We start from the raw sequence: 21,413 nt of genomic DNA, 5'->3' as shown, positions 1-21,413 counted from the left end.
AAGACTAAAAGGATAATTTGTGCAATTGGATGAAGTTAAAGGGTGATGCAATCTAATTGCCAGATTTGGGACACAAAAGAGGTTAACAAAGATTCAGAAATGTTGTGAACGAATGAAGTTAACAGTGCACAAATTGATGCTTGAAGACCAAGTGGAAATCAAAAGTTAGCTATATGTGCCAAAACAACAAGCCATTTGCCAATTTTGAAATTCTTGAAGCCTTTATGATTTGTTATGTTACAACTTATTGAAGATACATTGCTGTGCATTTGTTAAAGGGTTTTAAGAAGTGTTTATGTTGTGTAATTGATAAGGATAACAATTTGAAATACATGTTATCATGGTGAAGTGCATAAGGATGCCAAAGTTAATATGAGTTGTTGGAATTGCATAAGGAACTTGTTTGGATTGTCTTCAAAAATTTAATCATGGTATGTGAAGAGATAGGATTGGAGTATAAGGAGTTGTTTGGTACTTATCAGATCCGGAATTGCATTTAAAAAGAGGAAACAGAAAAAAAAGAAAAATCAGAAGTTCATAAACTGTTTCAAGTGATCAATGTATCAAAATCTTGATCAAATGATGGATTTCGGTGAAAGATAATTCATTTCAAGCATTTACTGAATAAAAGGTTGAGAATCTATTCCAAATTGTTGCTGGCAGCAAGAAAAGAAGAGAAACAGAATGAAGAAAAATCAGAAAATCCATGAAGACTGAAATTCTGTTTTTAAAGTTTTCAGCTGAGTTTTGAGAATTGTTTGAGCTATTGATTTGTGCCTGAGCTACAGGGAAGTTATAGTATGATGAGGAATAGAAATCAAGTGACAAACTGGAAAAAGTAAGGGAAGAAATCAGATTGAAAAAAAAAACTGCAGAAATTCAGAAACTCAAAATGCAGAATCTGTTTTAAGTACTTTAGCTGCTGTTTTGAAGGTGTTTGAGCACTGATCTGAGCTCGAATTGCAAGGAAATTGTAGTATGATGTACAATGGAAATCAAATGACAAAGTGGAAAAAGAATGGAAGGTAATCAGGAAGAAACAGGAAGAAAAGAGAAAGAAACCAAGGAGAAAAACACCCCAGAAAATTGCAGAATTTAGTTGTTTTCAGCTTGGTTTTTAAAATTTTTCTGGCTACTGATTTGAGCTTTACTTGCAGTAAAATTGCAGTATGAGGAGCATTAGTAATCAATCTTCATGATGGAAAAAGAATGGATGAAAAACAGTGAAGAAATTGAGAGAACAAAGAAAGTATCAATTTGGTTTTGAATGGTTTTTGGATTTTAAGTTGCCATTGATACTTTGCAATTATGGTTTCATGTGAATTGAATTTTGCTTGCTGATGATTGATTACTATTTCTTAGCTCCTTGTGAAACTTAAATGTGAAGGAATTGGTTTTGTTTTCGAAGAGAAACAAAAGATGGCAAATTTGGTGGATTTTGAGAAAATGGAAAAGGAAGGGGAGAATGTATCAAGAAGAGGAATGGCAAGGGTTTAGATCAGAATTTTTTCATAGGATTGAAGAGCAAACAGAAACAAATGTGTTACAAAAGAAATGAAATAGAAAAGAGGGCAAGAAGTCATTGATTAGCATTTAAGTTGTATCCATATCTTCCACTATCAATTGAATTTCCTTTAAGCACTTTTCCTTGAACTTTTCTTTCTTAAAAATTTGCATCTCATTTATCTCAGTTCATGATTTCTTTATTGTCTTCAATAATCCTTAATAGGTGTGGATTCCAAATCATGAATGCTAGTGGAGAGTAGATATCAAGCAAGCCTATGGAAAGCATGAAACATGAGTGTTTGAGTGAGCTCCACTTTACATTGATCATGACTTAGCATTTAGGATGAGAGCCACTAAAAAAATATTTGATAACCTTGTGAGCATGAGTGTGATACATTTATCTCAATCAATCATGAAGGATGAAATTGCTAGGTGGTTAGCCAAGAGATTTTTGATACTTAATAATCGTAGATAACTTTCTTTCAATAGTTTTCTAATTATGATTGAGGATGATCTAGGGGTACTATGGGAGGAGTTTTTCTTAGTTTTATTATTTTGGATTAAAATTTGACAACCCTAGATTAGATGTCACGATAGGGCTTCAAATTGAAATTTATAGATTTTATCGAAAACCCACAATTAATACAAATAAATGAAAGTATAGGGGCCTCGAGTCGTATTTTTCCAAGGACTAGTAGATAATTGCTTAACTTTAGCTTAGGTGTCGTATTTTTTTGGGTTTTCTTATAAAAATGGGGGTTTTGGTATTTTTAGAATGAAATAAAAATTAAAATCCAGAAAATAAATGAAAACTGCACTTCACTAACCTAATGATGATGCGTTAAACCAAAATATCAACTAAACCTAAGTTGCAATTCAAAATTCTATCAAAACCCTATTTGTCTAAATCCTAGATCTAAATGCAATCTGAATGGAGTCTAATGCTACTAATTAGAATTAATTGAAACTAGTTGTCTAATTCTAAAATGCAATGGAAAGGCTCACTCTAACTATCAAACCTTGATGCAAACAAAAAGGGAAAACTTGGCACGGTATGGTGGTCTTTTGGCACGAACAGAAATTTCAGAATTCAGAGTTTAAATGCATTCTAGGGGGTTAAAGCCAAGCTAAAACAAGTTAAAATCCAAACAAAAACTAAGCATTGACCTAATTACTGAATTCACAACGTTTCAAAGCTCTGGAATTACAAAAACTCAAGAAAATGAACTTTCAGAAACGTGAAATCAGAAATGCAGAAATCAGAAACGTGCCATTTCTGAAACGGACGGAGCCAAGCTATCAGACTTAATCTGAAACCTATAGAACCAAACAGCATTAAAGAAATCAAATCAAGGAAGTTAATTGCACAAACTACTGAAGCAATCAAACAATTCGAATTCAAGAATTGAAACCCAATCTATTGAACAATCGAAATATCAGAACTAAAATGACAGAAACACAGAATGAACAGAATATAAACTAGCAGAAACTTTAGATCTTCCCTTCTCCGATTGTTCTCCGCACTTGGTTGTCAATCAAGTTGTTGAATCCAATTGGAGTCTTCCACGCGGTCTTCAGGTAGTTTGCGGCTGCTCTAATCCAGAAAAACCCCGAAGAAACCCTCTCCGGTGCGGACAGACCCAGCGCGAAGCAATTTGGAGCTGCAAAACCGGAATTCCTCCTCCCTCCGTGTGCTGATGGTCTTTCTGAATCCTTGGACGTGCCGCGCGATCTTCCGAGAACCCCTCGTCGATGCGCGGTGTCAAAAGAAGCGGCAGATCACCGGAATTTAGAGGAACAGAGGTGGCGACGCCGGAAGAACCCCCGCCGATCGTGCGCCTTCCAGCCGCCTGAATTTGCCCAAAGAACCAGTTTAGGGTTCCTAAGGGACCGAAGAACGCAATGGAATCGAAGTTTCGGGATGAGATTGGCCGTGGAGGTACGTCGCAGGGCAGAGGAGCGCGCGGCGGGGAACGAAGCACAGTAGCGGCGCCAAATTCCTCAATTAAAATGTTGTTTATATAGTTTCCCATTGATTAATCAAGGAATCCTGGCCGTCCATTTTGATTTTGATGATCTGACTTGATCTAGGGCTTTAGGGTTTGCGAAAAATTCTGAAATTTTGATCGGGCTCGATCTAGATCATGTCCTCCATGTTGGCTTGATCAATTTGGCAATTTTGACTCGATTTGATCTTGGTTTAGCTCGAACTTGACCCCGATTTGAGCCCTAAAATCAAATAAACCCAATTAATGTAAAATTTGCCATTAAATCATAGAAATTATAATAAAATCTTCAATTATACCATATGACACAAATATAAGTCAAATTAATTCATTTAATAATTATTTTCAGGTAAAAATCCAGAATTGAATTGATAAAAATGCATAGAAAACCTTGACTCATCATCAAATGCCAACAAAGCCTGACGAGGTCGAGTTGGTATTTTGGTTAGAATCCCTACAAGGTGGTAAACATTGAGAATAAAGGAATAAACATGAATTAGGGATGTCACCTAGCATGAATGTGAAACTGAAATCCTAAACTTATCCATCTCATCCATAAACCCCAAGTCAATCTCTCTTTCTCTCACACACACAACCAACAACCCTCAACCCAACCATTTCCCTCCGAGTCTAGATAACTATTTCAGTGATATTACTATAGCTAATACACAGTCCCTGTGGTTCGATATCTTTTTATTACTTGACGACATTCCGTACACTTGCGGATGCACATCAGTTGTGTTTTTCTGGCCTGACTAAGTTTGGTGTTATTATATCGGATATGTTATGTTAATTAAAAAAATGATTTAAAAACATTGTTGGCTAGTGTTTGGATTAAAACTAGACTTGAATCAACTTAAATTGGATAAATTAGGATCGAACTAAATTAGATATTTCGAACATAGTTGCCATGTTTTCAAGCATATATAGACGATGACTATGACGATTAGAGTAGCTTGACGAATTGGGCACATGTAGCGCTGGGTATGAACAAGGGCGAAGCCACCTATTGCCCTATCCAGACTTTAGCTCAGGGCCCAACGGCGTTAGGAGGAATTGCAGTTCGGATTTGCAACAGAAAAAAAAAGAATGTGTGAAAAAAAGGTAGCTCGGGATCTTTTGATTATCTTGGGATCCATCCAGGAGCTATAAAATTTCTAGCTTCGTCGTTAAGGATGAAGCCATAAGTCTAGGTGGAGGTTTGTCAACCCTAGCTACCAGTCACACCAAAGAGAAGGCATAAAAAGTTTGGTAAATAATCTCTTTGAGGAAAGACTCATTCACAATGATTAAACCTCAAGTGCTAGGAGGTGATGATCAGTTGAGGTCGGTGTGGAGGAGCTCATGCAAATCAAAAGGTAGTAATTAGTGGCAATTTCTAGGGTTTTTCTTTTCTCCACCACAATTTTTTAAAGTCGTTGAGGCAAAAACAATGTTAGGAACATTAGGAAGCTTGCATGAGGTTGTATGAGCTTGTATTTATGTTTACATGCCTGCTGCTTGATGTGGCCCGGGTCAAATCGGTTGGGTCTGAACATTGTCAAGTTTTAAAATTAAAAATTTATTTATTATTTACCAAACCTTTATTTATCATTTTAAGTAATATAGTAGGGATTTGGGTCGTTGATGAGTTAAAGTTTTATACATTTTTAATCGATTTATTTTTGGGCTTTTACATGAAAATAAATTATGAAATGGATCGATTTGATCATATTTGTCCTATATTGCATAATCTAAGGCTTGATTATAATTTTCATGATTTAATGATAATTTTTGCATTAATTGGGTTTTAATTGATTTTAGGGTTCAAATTGGATCAAGCTCGAGCTCAATCGTGGTCAAATCGAGCCAATTTGCCCAAATTGATCAAGCCCACATGGAGGACATAACTTAGATCAAGCCCGATCAAGATCCCTCAAATTTTTGGAAGCCCTAAGCTGCCCGAGAGCTCAGATCAAGTCTGCACCGCTGGATTCAAAATCAAGGGTCCAGATTGATCAATTAATCAGCGGTATTTAAACCCAAACCTTACCCGATGAACAGTGGCTGCGCCACTGTTCATCGTCCCAAAACTGCGACCGTGAAGCCTTCCCTTGTTCACCGACGTACGCGCACGGCCAGCCCCTTCCTCCCAAACCTTTCCCATTGTGTTCCTTGATCCACGACGAGTTTAACGCAGGTCGATTGGGTATATTCCGGTGGCCGGAGGAGATGCGACGGCGAGCGTTTCACCGGCGGTTTCCATCCCTGTTTCAGCTTGTTCCGGCCAACTACAACACAATCCGGCGCCGAGATCTTTGGAGGGGTTCTTTGAGGTTCGACGAACACTCCTGAATCATCATCAAATCAATCGGAGCTAGAAGAAGCAAGGAATCCAACTTTGCCATCTGAAAACTCACTGCACAGCGTCTGTTTCGTTCGGAGAGGGTTTTTCCGGGCATTTTGAGGTGCTGGCAGCGAGCAAAACACAATAGAGCTGACGGGAAGACTCCAATTGGATCAGTGAAGCTGGTTTGACACCCATCTGAGGAATCGAAGGAAGAAAGGAGGAGGATGATTTACTGCTTTTGCATTTCTGATTTCTGTTTCTGAAATTCTGTTGTTTTCCTTTTTATCAGATTTTGAATTGTTGTTTCTGTTCTTTTGCTGGTTAATTACATAGTTTGGTTGATTTCTAATTCTAGTTTAGTTGTTTTGGATTTACTCTAGTTCCTTAGCTTCAATTTGTTTGTTTTCAATTTCTGAATTCACAGATTTATGCCATTCTCAGTGCACTGTTCCGTATCAGAAGCATGTATCAGGTTCTAGGTTTGATCATGCTCAAGTGTTTGGTTTTGTTAGCTGCATAGAGTGTTAATGTTAGTCTTTGCCAAGTTACTGTAGCGTGCCAAAAGCCCCGTCCTCCCAAACTTCTTCCATTGTGTTCCTTGGTCCTTGAAGAGTTCAACGCCGACCGATTGGGTATATTCCGGCAGCTGGAGTTGGCGCATTGGAGAGGGTTTCTCCGGCAGTCGGCGGCCCTGTTTCTGCTTGTTCCGGCGAGCGACAGCACAATCCGACGTCGCGTTCCATTGGAGGGGTTCTCTGAGGTTCATGTAGCGCTCCTACAGCATCATCAAGCCAATCGGAGCTAGAAGAAGCACGGAATCCAGTCTTTTGCCATCTGAACAGCCGTTGCACAGCTCTGTCGAGGCCGGAGAGGGTTTTTCTGGTTTTTTTCGGATGTTGGACAGTGAGTAAACGCACAAAAGACCGACGTGAAGACTCCTAAATGATCAGTGAAGCTTGCTTGACACCCAGTTGAGGAGACACAAAGGAGAAGAAGAGGGATGGATGAGTTTTACCTATTTTCTGCAATTCTGAGTTTCTGATAGCTTAGTTTCTGAATTCTGAATGTTGCTGTTACTTTGTGAATTTTGGCATTAGGTTAATGTTTAGCTTGTGTTTGGATTTGGAATCGTTTTAGAGTTTGATTAGCTTAGTTTTAACTCTTCTTGCAATAGGATTTGGCATTTCTGATAACCTAATTTCATGGCACTGTTCCGTGCCAACCTGCAAGAGAATGTATCAAACTTAGTTTAGCTAGGTTAAGAGCCCTTAATGCATTCTAGGATTTAGCCATCAAGCTCCATTGAATTGAATTGTTTCAATTTTTCATGCATCAATAGCATTGAAATCCATTTAGGTTGACAATTAGGCTTAGGTTTGATTTTAAACAGTTAGGGTTTCTATTGAATTTTGATTTGCATGCTTAGGTTAGATTGATACTTAGGATTTCTTGCTTGTCTTCATTTTTAATGCATTTTTCATTAATACATTGAATTTAAATTTTCATTACCTTTGAAAACACCAAAACCCTCATTTTATATGTGAAAACCCAAAAAGAATGACACTTGAGCTCGATTCACGCAATTGCCTACTAGTCCTTGGAAAAACACGACTCGAGGCCCCTATACTTCATTTATTTGGATTAATTATGGGTTTTTGATAATTTAAATCAATTTGCAACCCTATTCGTGACATATCCAATCTAGGGTTTTCAGTCGTCTCTCATGGACTCAATGACAGAGAGTTATTCTAGATATTTGGTGCAAGATTTTTATTTATTAATTCATCCTCAATTATTCCTAACTATCTGCACAATTCAATTATTAACAATTTAACTCTATAATTAACAAAAGAATGCTAAGTCCAATTAATTACAAAGTATAATCTAACCTACATTACAATCACACATCATTCAAACAATACACAATACAACATCACATAAATCCAAAATCCAACAACTTATTATATGAATTCCATTTATTAACACACAATAATATACAACCTACATAACTGAACACTAATTTCGCATCATGTATCATACAACAACATACATCATTCAACCTATGTAAACTATACAACACGAATTCTACAAATCTTACAATTGGTAAACATCATGAACTTGTTCTTATTCAAGTGTTGCAACAACCCAACTACATTGATAGCGCTCCGCAAGTATACGGAATATCGTCAAGTAATAAAAAGATCGAATCCACAGGGACCGTGGAATTACTTACTAGATTTAGCACAAAAAGGTGGAGAGAAAACTGAGCATGAGTTGTGTGGGGGAGATGGGAGTGTTCTAAAGTACTTTATCCTAGAGTTCAGAGAAAGGAATCGACTGTGACACTGGGTTGTGAAACGATCCTAGGACTTCGGACTCCTCAGAGTATGGATTGATTGACTTGGATCCTCTACCTTTCCTCAATAATTGTTCAATTGTAGGGATGTTAACCAATTTATCCAATTCGACCTCGTCAGGTATCCTCGGAATAAAGCATTGGTGTTCTTACGTCACTCGTTGTCGGTTTGAGATGGTTCTAGAAGCCCGGTTCAAGGCATTCCCGTGTCACTCAGGCGCCCCGGAGTACTAAAAGAACCCTATCCCCTGTCACAGGATATCTTTTTACGGACCTCTCCCCAACAACGGATGACCGCTAACTATCCCTCATAAGAATTAACTATGAATTAAGAAACCCCTCGGAAACTCGCCCGGTTCAAGGCATTCTTCCTGTCACGAAGCGCCCCGGTGTACGGCCTAATGATTCCTCAATCCACAATCAATCCCTACCCTCATGGATTCATACACACACAATTTATCATTCATCACATAAGCATAAATCCACAAAGCAATAGACAATTATATCATTGAAAACGGTAGATTAATCAAATCCAAAATACAATCATCCAGTACATCTGATTTATCCTACATCCTAGAATCTAGGGAACTACTCCATAGCGTGGAGATTACAAGCCAAAGGAAGGAAGGAATACATCTTAATCTAGAGATACAACAATGAAGTGCAGGAAATAAGACTTATCTTCTTCCTCGGACTGCAAACTCTGCGTAGATGGGATGAGGATGGAATGGAGCAGTCGGATCGGTGGATGGATCGTCGAATCTCGCTCCGAAACAGGCGTCGGTGGCTCTAGAATAGCTCCGGTGGCTCTCCAAGGTCTCCCCCCTTTCTTAGGCCTTCTCAAAGCACTTGGTTACCAGATTCAAAGAACTTTAGTACTTTAGCCTGCAGGTCTAGAGTTCGAATCTGGGGAAGGCAAAAATCCACTGGGCAGGGGTGGAAAGTCCTAGTAGGTAACGGCATGGTCGATGGTCGACGGCCCATGACCCACAGAAAAATAGGGGTCGGGATAAGTAGAATTCCCAAGAGCGGACGGGCCGGGTCGTTACACGCGGCCTCTTGGAAAAGGTGAAGTCCCGGAGGCACGGCCTCTTGGCAAATGTGAAGTCCCGGAGGCGCGACCTTTTGGCAAAGGGAGACTTAGCACGACGAAGCTAAGGGAAACGTCTCAAGCAAGTGCAAGGAAGGACATGAGGTTTATGGAAGACGTTTGAAGGCTTGCATCAAGACTAAGGGATAAAGAAGGAAGCTAAAAGGGGATTTTCAGCATCAGTCGACTGGTGGATGGAGCAATTAACTGACAGACGATCGGTGGGCTGACAATTGAAGAATTAAACGCGAATTAATTAGCCATTGAAGCCCATCAGTCAACTGCTCCCTGAGCCAGTCGACTGATGTCAGAAATTTTATAAAAACACAGTTTGACGATTGAAGAAGCAACTGTTCACATTCCTTCATTCTTGCACGAACTCCAATCTCTGTAATCTTCATTCCTCTTCCTCTAAACCTCACTACTAATCTTGTACAAGGAAGAGATTGATTTGTAAAGGTTTCTCCGCCTTCAAAGAGTGCTTTGAGAAGGAGAAGTTTCATAGTGGAAAGATCGCTTGCTGTGTGTGGACCTTTGGATTAGTCACCTCGTAGAGGTGGATACCAAGTAAATCGAACGAGTTAACATTGTTTATTTTTGTCTTGCCTTTGTTCTTTTTGCTTCCGCTAATAATTTTGCAAACAAGAACGAAAAGTAGCTATTCACCCCTCCCCCTCTTACAAACGCACCGTTCCCAACATCAACAACTACAATCTTAACAAAATTCCAAACTCTACAAGTTCAACATTAAACATGCTTCTTTACATCATTTACAATCAAATATTCCATGGTCCAATTCAAGATACACAATCCTACACAAACACTAACGTCATATCATTTAACCCAAATGAATCATTTGATACAACTTACATTCAATTCAAACTAAAGCATTTGATACAACAGATCAGTCGGTTAACACCTTATCCCATTTCAACCATCACAACAGAACAAAACTTAATTCAAACACAACAGAACATGCTATCATCAACAGCATACCTAAACAAACATTTGATACAATGGATACACATTGTTTCTAAACAAACAATTGATACCTTTTCATTTGATATTCTAATTTGATTCATCACAACAAAACTTCATCAACATCGTATCATCAACCGAAACATTCATCATTTTATTAACCGAAACAACAACATCATTCAGAGGTTTTCAGATTGAATCAGCAGCTAACATAACTAAAGAAAAAAAAACTAATTAAACTAGAGTTTTGGTTAAAATTAGAGTTAAGGTTAGGATTCAAGAACAGAATTAGAAATTAGGGTTAGAAATTTGTGTTAGTTCATGGGGGGTTTTTGATGTCGTACATGAAATAGAAAGAACAAGAACAAGAAGAAAGAATAGAGAAGTAGAACAAATTTCAGCTAGGGTTAGAAGTGTTGATTCCCGATTCATCACAGAATGACACCAAGAACCGGAGGTTGAGTTGCGCCAATGGAAGTGGATCTCGCCGGGGTGATTATCGGGAGACATGGTCGGAGAAGACAAGCTCGGAATCCTCAATTGCTGCTCTGATGCCCTGCTACAACCACAGACAAGGATCAGAAAATAACGAATGAAAGGAACCTTACCTGCCCTTTCCGATGATGACGGAGAGGCGAAGCTATCCGAGGTGCTTTGCTATAACTGTAGACAGAGACCGGTGTGGAGTCCCTGCTACAATCGTAGACAAGGCCCGGTTACCTATCGAAGCTTCTGTGGACGTGGAGGAGAGGCTATCGTCGGCGCCCGCGCACTGGAACAACCGCTCACAGCGGCGAAGCTCAGCTGACAGAGGAACAGAAACTCGCATCGAATCGCACCACTCGCGGTGGAGTATCATGCGCAGGGGCGATGCTCGTCGACCATCGAAGCTGCCGACACCGCTCAACTTTGATCGAGAATCGGGGGAAGAAAAGTGGACGCAGGTTCGACGATGACGAAGAACAGAGGAAAAGATCGCGGATGAGAAGCGACAACTTCGCTTCTGAGCCGGTGTTCTCCTTTTAACGTGTGTGTGAACCGGTGATTTGGCTGAACTGGCGGATTGATTGGAATTGAATCAATTGACTTCAAATGGGCCGAGCTGATTTGATTTTGGGCTGAATAAAATTGGAATGGGTCGGGCTGAACTGATTTAAATAAGGTCTGAATCCATTTCAATTGAATCTAATTGATTTAAACAAATTTGAATTCATACTGAACCCAAATTGAGCCAGAATTGATTTTTGAATCTGGTTGAGTCAATTATGAATCTGATTTGAGTCCAACTCAAACCAAGATCGATTTTCTTCCAAATTGGACCTCCAAATATTATTATTTTCATCCTAATTTTTTATAAAAATCAAATATACAAATTAATATTAATAAATTTCTATAAATTAATGAAAAATAGTATAAAGATAAAAAATTTATCCAAGATAAAAAATTAGCCCAAAATCTAATTTATAATATGAAATATAACCCTAATTTACCCGGTGAAAATGCTACTTATCAGTATGCTTGGCTGATGCCCTTCACAACCATAGAGGTCTATCAAGCCCTGATCTTCTCTACCAAAGTGGTCATATCGATTTCAGGATGATAAAGGATCCTGGTTAGGCAGGCTCTCTTGGACATCAACTTCCTATAATCCCTGACACATAACCAACCCGAGCAAGGCTATCCAGTTGGATAGCGATGTTGAGCTAACGACCAGACAAAAACAATGGTACAGATCAATGACTGTCGCCTTTGGCGCGATTGCCTACTCATGTGATTGGCCAATGGATGGTGCCTCACTCATGCAGCCGTCCACATAACCCATTCATGGCTTGTGTGATGGTCTACATGGACCTTCTTCCTCTGTGGCTATATAAGCCTCGGCGAAGGTAGGGTTTTCTTGTCACTCACGAAGGAAAATCTTCTCCTTCTTCCTCTTTTGAGCTCTTAACGCTCTCTCGCACATGCAAAACTTCCCTACACTTCCCTTCATTAACATGATCATCAAAGGGGCCACACTGGCAACGTCAGTCTGAGATTGACACGCTTCAACTTGCAGGGCATGAACAGTGAGCATGCTGAAGGACCCACCTCAACCGCCATCCCAATGGAGGAAGGAGAGGAGGAACCCAAGCAAGTTAAGGATGACACCATCAAATTGACATAGTCTGTGGAAGAGATACAAAAAGATGTGATGGTGAATACCAAGAGAACGGTTGTGGAGCCCCAATGAGAGAAATCAGTTAAACCATGTCAGTTCCCTACGTCGGCCATCATCAAGACAATGAAAGGCTCGATTCCATGGGAGCAACTCTCATGAATGATGGCAATGATAGTTGAAGCCACCCTGGGACAAGGCCCTAGACCCCCCCCCCCCCCCCCCCCACTCCCTTCTGAGTTGAGAAAGAGGGGGAGATGCCTAACATCTGTCGAAGGGGAGATGCCTTGTTGGGATCGTCCCGGTGCAATGTGCGTGTTTACACATTTCAGAAACGTGCACAACAAAAATATAACAAATAATTAAACTAATTATTATCAACACAGGCATGCATAGTAGGTAATAACAAGTACAAGACATGGTAGGAAATTAAAATTTTATAGAATAAAATTATTCTACGAACATAATTAAATTTTTAGAGAATTAAATAATTCTACGCGTACCTTTTCGATGACGTTTGAGCAGTGTTGAATCAATCGAGCGGTCCTCGTCGGAGTCCCGCCTCTACTGGTGATCCACGCCAAGCTCCCGTCTGGACGGCTTCGGAAGCCACGAGTCGCGTCATCGTCTTTGGTACTAGCCGATGATCGATGACGATCGAATCGAGAGAAGCCTTATTCCGAAAACCACGCAACAACGTTTGTCGCGATCGTTTCTGGGCTTTCTAACTATCATCGAGAATCGTATTTCCAATGTAGTTTCGATGGTCAACTATTGACTGCCAATTTAGGACAAACAATCGAAACTCTTTCCGATAAGAATGGAAATATTTTTCGATCGCTTCACAAGCTCTCGGTGGCAAAACCCATTACAATCAACCTTTCCCTCTCTTCTCCCACACAACCACACATGAACCATGTTACAAGAACAACATCTCCTCTTCTTGCACACGGTCCTTTCCGGCAGCAAACAGCAAGGACAGCAACCACCACCAAGATGAGAATACAGTTTTCTCTCCTCTCCCACGAGCCCAAAACAGAACCGAAGAAACAAGTCTTCCTTCTTCTTCTCCTGGACAAAGAAGAACAAGTCTTCTTCTTCCTCTCCGGCGGCAATGAGCAAAGCAAGCAGCTGATCGGAGCAGGGAATAGCAGGCACTACTCTGATCAACACGACTGAAAATCTAGCTTCTCCGGCTATTCCAAGGAGCGGTGAATCTTCTGTGGGCTATTCAAACACCTTCGGACACTTCGACTTATACCCTATCATCTCGGGTCCACAACTCCTCGGAAATGCTTGCTTAAGATATCAAAGTATAAGTCTCCATGACCAAGGTGACTTGAATACCGCAAGTCAAAGAAAACTCGCACTTAAGCTGCACTGAGATCTTCATTGACATGTATATATATATCGAACCATATGAAGTCTCAAAGCAGGTCACTCCAATGAACTGGTTACCTTTAACCAGCATCCACGTTTAACTCTCAACATCTAATGTCGATAGCAGTGAGATCAGCTGCTTGGCTAACCAAGGAGTTCAAAATGTGCTAGTCTCGACAGAATCAATGACATCCATGCTCATCAATTCCTCGACTAGAGATAATTCCAATACATTCATAATTACACGTGTAGAGATGCTCACTAGTTGTGATCCAATCATAAATTCTCTCACGCTATGAATCGTATTGCGAATATTCAGTACTCGAGTTTAAGATCCACTCAAACACATATGGAATGTGCACTCAAATAGTGAATTGCTATTTATCGAATAAATAGTATAACCATAAGGCGATTACCTTAGGACACCCCTCAAATTAACAACTTATTCAACATAAAACATGTCACTTTTGGATACCAAAATACTAGATTCACTAATATTTTGTAAGTATTTCTTAAGGACCCAAGCTTGTCTAATTTTGCCTTTAGTGATTGATTTATTCAACGACCCTTGTCACCTACTAGGGAAATGTACGAAACTTCCTTAGGTCTATACCCAATTTTGGCCTTGTTATAAACCGCCTGTTGACTGTTTAACACCATATCAAGGTTTCTAGACCCAATAGTGAATTTTTCTATGCACTTCTTTAATTCAACAATTTCATCTTTTAATTTTTCATTTTCATCACATAATTCATCTTAATCAACATCGGTGTTCCTGGTGGTCCTAAGTTCTTCTTTTAAGGCTTTAACTTTTGACTTAGATTTAACTAATACATTTTTAAGGAAAGTAATTGTACGATAAAGAAATTTTTCCTTTAACACTATCCATTACCTCATCCTCGCTTGAGGAAGATCCGTCACTCGATTCTTCTTTTTCACTAGTGGTGTCGTGGTCACTCTCTCGTGCCATGAGTGCCATGTGCCGAGTGATGTGGCACAACTCATCTTTCACTGCTTGAGGTGTCTCACGTGGCTTGAGCTACCATCACCTCCTTCTTCGTATCCTTCTTCTTCCTTTGTTTTGAGTCTTCTTTCTTCTTTGAATCCAATTCGGCTTGATGTGTCCTTTCTTATTGCATTCATAACAAGTTACGTTAGGGTTATAGTTGAAACTTTGAAGATCTTCTTGCATCCAGTGAACCTTCTCGACTTCCCCATCAACCGTTTGACATAGTGTGCCCCTCTCTAGCTGACATCTCTTTGACTGTCGCAGGATATGGATGATGCTTTCTTCTCCTTCTTTTTCTTCTTGTCCTTCTTTTCTACAAGTAAAGTTATATCTTTCTCTTTTGTTGACAAGTTAGCTTGTTCATGTAATTTGAATTCACAAAATAACTCATCTAACTTGACAGTAGATAAATCCCTTGACACTTTATAAGCATCAACCATCGATGCCCATAAAGTGATTCGGGGGGAAGGCTTGATACCTCACTGGATCGCGGTTGTCGATCTTCTCTATGACATAGAGACCATTCACGATCTCCTTGAACCGCCCGTGCATCCAATCTCGTTTAGCTTCATCGTTTGGAGTTGTCTCCCTCTTGGCTCTTCTCGATTCGCTTGCAGTTTGATGAGCTTTTTCCTTAAATCCGACCTTGCTCAGTTGCTCTTTGGAAAGTCCATACTACAAAGTAGTCGTGGCTTTCGCATTTGCTTGTGTCTTCTTGCATATATCTTTAGACCAATCTTTTGTAGGAAGAAGCACTCCAGAAGCATCCCTTGATTTCTCAAAACCATCTACAACACTCAACCAATTGTTAATATCATTTATAAGATAGTACTCCATCCTACCTTTCCAAAGGTAAAATCATTGTCGTCGACCAGAAACGCCATTGATAGTATTCCTCATGCTCTGATACCACTTGTTGGGACCGGTGCACTCGCTAGAGGGGGGTGAATAGCGATTCTTTGATTTTTCTGCAAAGTTCTTAGCGGAAGCTAAATAAAATATAAAAAGCACAATCGCTAACCCGATTTGTTTACTTGGCATCCACCTCTACAAGGTGACTAATCTAAGGTGACGACCTTTTCCACTATGAAAATCCTCCTTTTCAAAGAACACTTTGAAGGCGGAGAAACACTTACACAATCGGTCTCTTCCTTTCACAAGATATAAGTGAATTTTGAGGAAGAAGTTAAGATTTTATAGAGTCAGAGTTTTGCCAGAAAGATGAGAAAAATGAACTTCTTTTTCTTCGGCGTCGACTTCTATTTTTATGTATTTCCGTACATCAGTCGACTAATCTAAGGGTCAGTCGACTGATGGGCTTCAGGTCTTTAATCTGCATTTAATTAGCCAACTATTAAGTGTGTGAAGTCGACTATGCTAATGAGCTCAATTGAGTGTGCAGGTTTTGTGTGTGCTTCTGAGACTGCATCAACACTACCAGTCGAAAGCCCTAGCTTCTTCTTCAGCCCTTAGGCTAGTCTTCCACAAGTATGCCCTTCCTTGCACTAGCTTGAAATGCCTTCTAAGAGGCCGCGCCTCCGGGACATAGAGGCCTCGCCTCTGGGACTTCGAGGCCTCGCCTCTGGAGCCAAGAGGTCGCGCCTCCGGGACTTCACCAAATGCCAAGACTTCATTCCTGGACTTTCCTGTGGACTCAAACCACACAAGTTAGATCACCAGCATTGCCTAACTTAAACTCATTTTAGCCAAAAATTAAAATCCAAATCATTTGGGGCAAGATTGCACCAACACAATTCACCCGTTGATTTATGAGTGTTGGGCCAGCAAATGGCTCAATCTCCTACTCCTTGATTTGTTCCCTCTTTTGTTCATCCAATCGAGCTTGTTCTTGGGTTCGACAGACCCTTAAATCTTCAATGGTATTCTTCAACTCGGCCTCGCGGTGAAGGGAGGCGACCAGATGCCTCATCCTTGGCCAATTCCTCCACACAAGCCTCTCCTCAGTGTTGGTGTAGGGAGCACCAGATGATCAAACTTAAATGTTGATAATGGTAAAAGTTTCAAGTTAAGTGTGTGAAGTTATCTAATGAGCTCAATTGAGTGTGCAGGTAGCACAGGAAAACCCTAGTTGCGGCTAGGTATAGGAAAGCCCTAGCTACATAGTCACCATCGACGAGATCAAGGGGATCTCCCAATCCCATGATAGGGGATCAAGAAGGAGGCTACTTCAAAGGAGTTACGACGTTGATGACCGATATTTTTGAGTAGTTTTCTTTATCCTAGGATTAGAGAGTAGCCTGACAATATGTTTGACAATTGATTATTGTGATTTCTCTTTTTGTCGATGATATCTTTGAATCTTGATTAGTTCTAGTTCACTTTATTTATTCACTTATGTTGTTGGATTTAAGGTTAGTGATACATCTCTTTAGGATAGACCAAGAGGTGAATCCTAACTTGTAATCATTGCATATATACATTAAATTCATAGAAAATAGGAGACGAACCTAACAATGAACCTTAATCTCCGACCTATAGAATTGACTTAAGAGTTCTTCTACTAAAGTAGTTGAACCCTCTCGAGGCTTACATGGTATGTCATAAAGTATAAAGGATTTGTCCTGATTTAATGTAAGAATTATTTTAAGACAAATACATTAGTGGTTTTCTTTCTTTTCTTCTTTCCATAGATACATCGATCACCTTAGGAAGAACCTCTTCATGTATAATCTAGAATTGAGGTAAGAGAGAGAGTCACAATCAATTTATCAATGATCGTCGTGGTGAAATCAAAACCCTAGGATAGTCTCTCGATTTGGTTTTTTCCATCACTTTCATTCAATTCTTTTTCTTAGTTTACTTTGCTTCCATAACGATTCTCTCGATTTTGATTCATCTAGATAATCTACTTTGCACCATAGACTAATACTCAACAACAATGTCTCATAGGATAATAATGTATTACTTGATGATACTGTGCACTTGCAATATTCACACATCAATAGCCAATCCTCCACCTCTTGCAATCTGAGCATGACATATTCTCGAAGGCTAGCCCAGCTCATTCCTTGTAGATGGGGATACTCAATCTTTAGATACCCCTATCAGAAGAATCGCTGAAGAACCATCACCAATCGTAGGGAATTTAAGGGAGACAAAGCGCAATGTGATGACATTGATCAAAGGGGAGGTTGACTCCTCCACTTGGCTGTAGCCTTTAGGCCTCGGTCAAGAGTTTGGAACTACAATCGACGTCTCGGAGACTGGTGGCACCTCAGGAGCAATAGTTGCCTAGTCAATGACTTTATTCTACTTAATAGAGGACTCGTTTAACCACATGGTGTTGGAATCGTCCCGGTGCAATGTGCATGTTTACACGTTTCACAAACGTGCGCAGTAGAAATATATAAATAATTAGCTTATTATCACAACACACTCATGGAAAAATAGGAAATAACATGTATAAGGCATGGCAGAAAATTAAAATTTTTTAGAATAATAAATTATTCTAAACGCGTACCTCGCAGATGATGACATTGAGTGGAGTTGCATCTGTAAGATACCAAAAATTTTGTTGTGTTGGAGAATGAAAATCGTCTTGCAAAGACGAAATCAACGAAATCAAATTGGATCAAATCTGAAATTATTTGGTTGATGAACCAAACGATTCGGGTTGAACCAACTTATTTGATTTGTGATGAAAGAGGTTTTGACAAAATAAAAGGGATGGGAAGATTCGTCTCGCGCAGACGAATCAAACGAAACTGGTTTGAATCAAATCGGAGGTCGTTTGGTTAGTGAACCAAGCGAACCAAGTTTGAACCTGGTTCGCTACAGTAATGGGTTCAATAGTTACTAAAATTTAAGCCAATTTAGCCTCAAACCCTAATCCCATTGGAAAGTTACTATTCATTCCTCTTTAAAACATAAAACTCCCGACTTGTGCTGCGATTCTCTCCACTCCGCGCCGCCTCCCAAACACCGAAGGCGTTCTTACTCGGTGGCTTCCCTGAAACCTTCTTCTTCTGGGGTGCCGTCAATCTTCAGCCACGGGACGTCGACGGCTACAGCGAGGAGAGATCGGAGCGTGCCTAATTGAGGAAACAACAATGTGTATTCCCTGGAGGATCTTGTACGTGCTAGAGGAGGGGTGAATAGCGCGTGTCGCTTTTTTGAAATCCCCCAGGGTTAGTACATCCAAGGTCTATGTACGGGAGGCGCCCGTCCACTAGTGGTCTCCTTTCCGAACGGTGTTCGGAGGCGGAGAAACTCGTCTTACAGTCCAATAACAATTACAATAAAATAAATTAAAATTAGGACAGTAAAAATAAAACAAACTCTCGGTCGCCAATCTGGAAGTCCTGAGCGTCGCGCACTCCTCCTGGATCTTCCCCGGTTGCGAGAACTTGGCTCCATTCGTGTTCCAAATCACTACTAAATGAGTAGGGAGGTTTCTAGCTTGAATGTTGAGGTTTCTGCACGTTCACGCCCTTTTATACTGCACCTGAGTCGACTCAGATCCCTATCTGGGTCGACTCTAGCTTGCATGGCAGATAGAACTTCATTCTGCTCGTTATCTGCTGTCCGAGTCGACTCAAGTGCCCTTCTGAGTCGACTCCAGCCCTTGGAGTCGACTCCAGCCATAATCTGAGTCGACTCCAGAAACCTTTTTTGTAGATCTCTGAAAGGGCTTTGAAACACATCCAACCGTGCCTCGTTCTGAGTCCCGAGTCAAAAGTTATGACCCGTTGAAGTTGACCCTGCATTATGGTTCCTACAAAACAAGCATGAAAACAACCAAGCCAACCTAGCTTTACCTTGTGGGTCTAACTTCGGATTTCTACCAAAATTCTGGGTTAGTCTGACGCCTCCTGTTCCACTCTGGAAACGCGCTCTTACCCACTCCACTCAAGAGAATTTATGCCAACCAAGTCCTCTAGACTTGTTGGACTTGTGCTCGGCTCTGTCCTCGCCCCCCAGGATTTTTGCTTGTGGTTTGGTTTTCTCTAATCAGCCCAGACTTCTGCTGCGACTCGGTCACCTAGACCAGCCCAGACTTCTGCTGCGACTCGGTCACCTAGACCAGCCCAGACTTCACCTGGTGCACTTGACTCTGCCAAGACTTCCGCCTGATCCTCCAAATCAGGACTTCCCTTTGCCTAGCCTACAACTAGGACTTTCCCTTGCCAGCTTCACTCACCAGGACTTCCCTTGCCCGATCGTCCAGATCAGGACTTCCACTGCCTAGTCTAACCGACTAGGTCTTCTCGCTCACTTCCACACATCCAAACATCAAGTCCTGTTTGGATCAACCCTTGGTCAAACTGACCAGACTTAGGTGTATTATCAAACATCGCAAACTCTAGGCAAGATCTTAGTGCACCTTGCACCAACACCTGGCGGAGGCGATTTCGCATGGTGGCAACGAAGGCCGATCTCCTTTATTTCGACCGAAGAGGAAAGGGAGCTTGATTGTCTCCAGCACGACGCCGCCCTTCCCTCTTCTGTCCTTGCATTGGTTGTCGATGATCTCCGGCACGAAGGTGAGACGCATTGACTTCCTCATTCGTGTTTATGTTTAAGCCTTGTGGACTTCACGGCTGAGATCTCAAGTTTGCAGGGAAGAGAGTTCTAGGGTTCGAGAAGAGCTCTCCATCTTCTCTTGACCTGAGATCGATGCTTGGATGGATTCTTCATCGATCGGCTTCCTGGAATTGAGTTCTGTTCGGCTGCAGGATTGATTGGAAGTTAGCAAGATTTCTAGGGCAAGACGACAACTCTAATCTGAGGTAGGAATTTGAAGTTTTGGTGGTGTGGTTAATCAGTGAGTTTCGTTGAGATTTTCTTTGGATTGTTGAATTGCTTGAGCTCACAGGATGTTGGAGCTGATCAGGGATGATCGGCTGTTGTAATCAAGAAGAAATGGGGGCTGAGCTTGCTGCTAGGGCATGATTAGTTGATCTGGAGGTGAGTTTATTTGTCTTAGATTCGATGTTGGTAGTTTTGCCGTTTTCGCTCCATTTTCCACCCTGAAACATGTAAAAGCACGAGCAGATCTCCGAACTAGGAAATGTAAAATATGTGCCTAAATGCATAAATAAGGGATGCAACATCCATAAGATGAAAGATGTGCAAATAAAGCATGAAAACAGATTTGGATCGGCTGTTGTAATTGAATGATCTGGAGGTGAGCTTGATTTTAGTTGTTTTAGAATGGTTGATGAATGGATTTATGTTAGGAGGTTGATTTAATCAGTTAAGGGTTATTATTGTTGAAAAGTTATTTAAGAATTTGAATGTTGAAGTGTTAAACCGATTAGTAATAGGAGTATATCTGTTGATTAAAAATGAATATAGAGGTTAGTGTGGATTGAATTGTGGTTTAGTTATGTTTAAATGTGGGATTAGGTTAAACCTGGTGGGTTGGATTAACCTAAGTATTGGGTTAGGACTTTAGTGTAATTTAGGGCGTGTATTTATTGTGTTCATATTTGCAGGATTGTGATTTATGATCCTATTATACACGGAGATTGGGTATATTTTCTGGGGTTCCTTGTTGACGATCATCTGATCAGGTGGGTACCCTGTATTTGGTCAATATAGGTCAATTGTTCTAGTGCATGTCTTATTGATATTTTATCTA

This window comes from Curcuma longa, chromosome 18, assembly GCF_044706935.1.
Source record: "Curcuma longa cultivar G26 ecotype Majalengka, Jawa Barat chromosome 18, ITB_CL_G26_1.1, whole genome shotgun sequence".
Classification (NCBI taxonomy): domain Eukaryota; kingdom Viridiplantae; phylum Streptophyta; class Magnoliopsida; order Zingiberales; family Zingiberaceae; genus Curcuma; species Curcuma longa.
Note: the sequence above shows the minus strand (reverse complement) of the source record.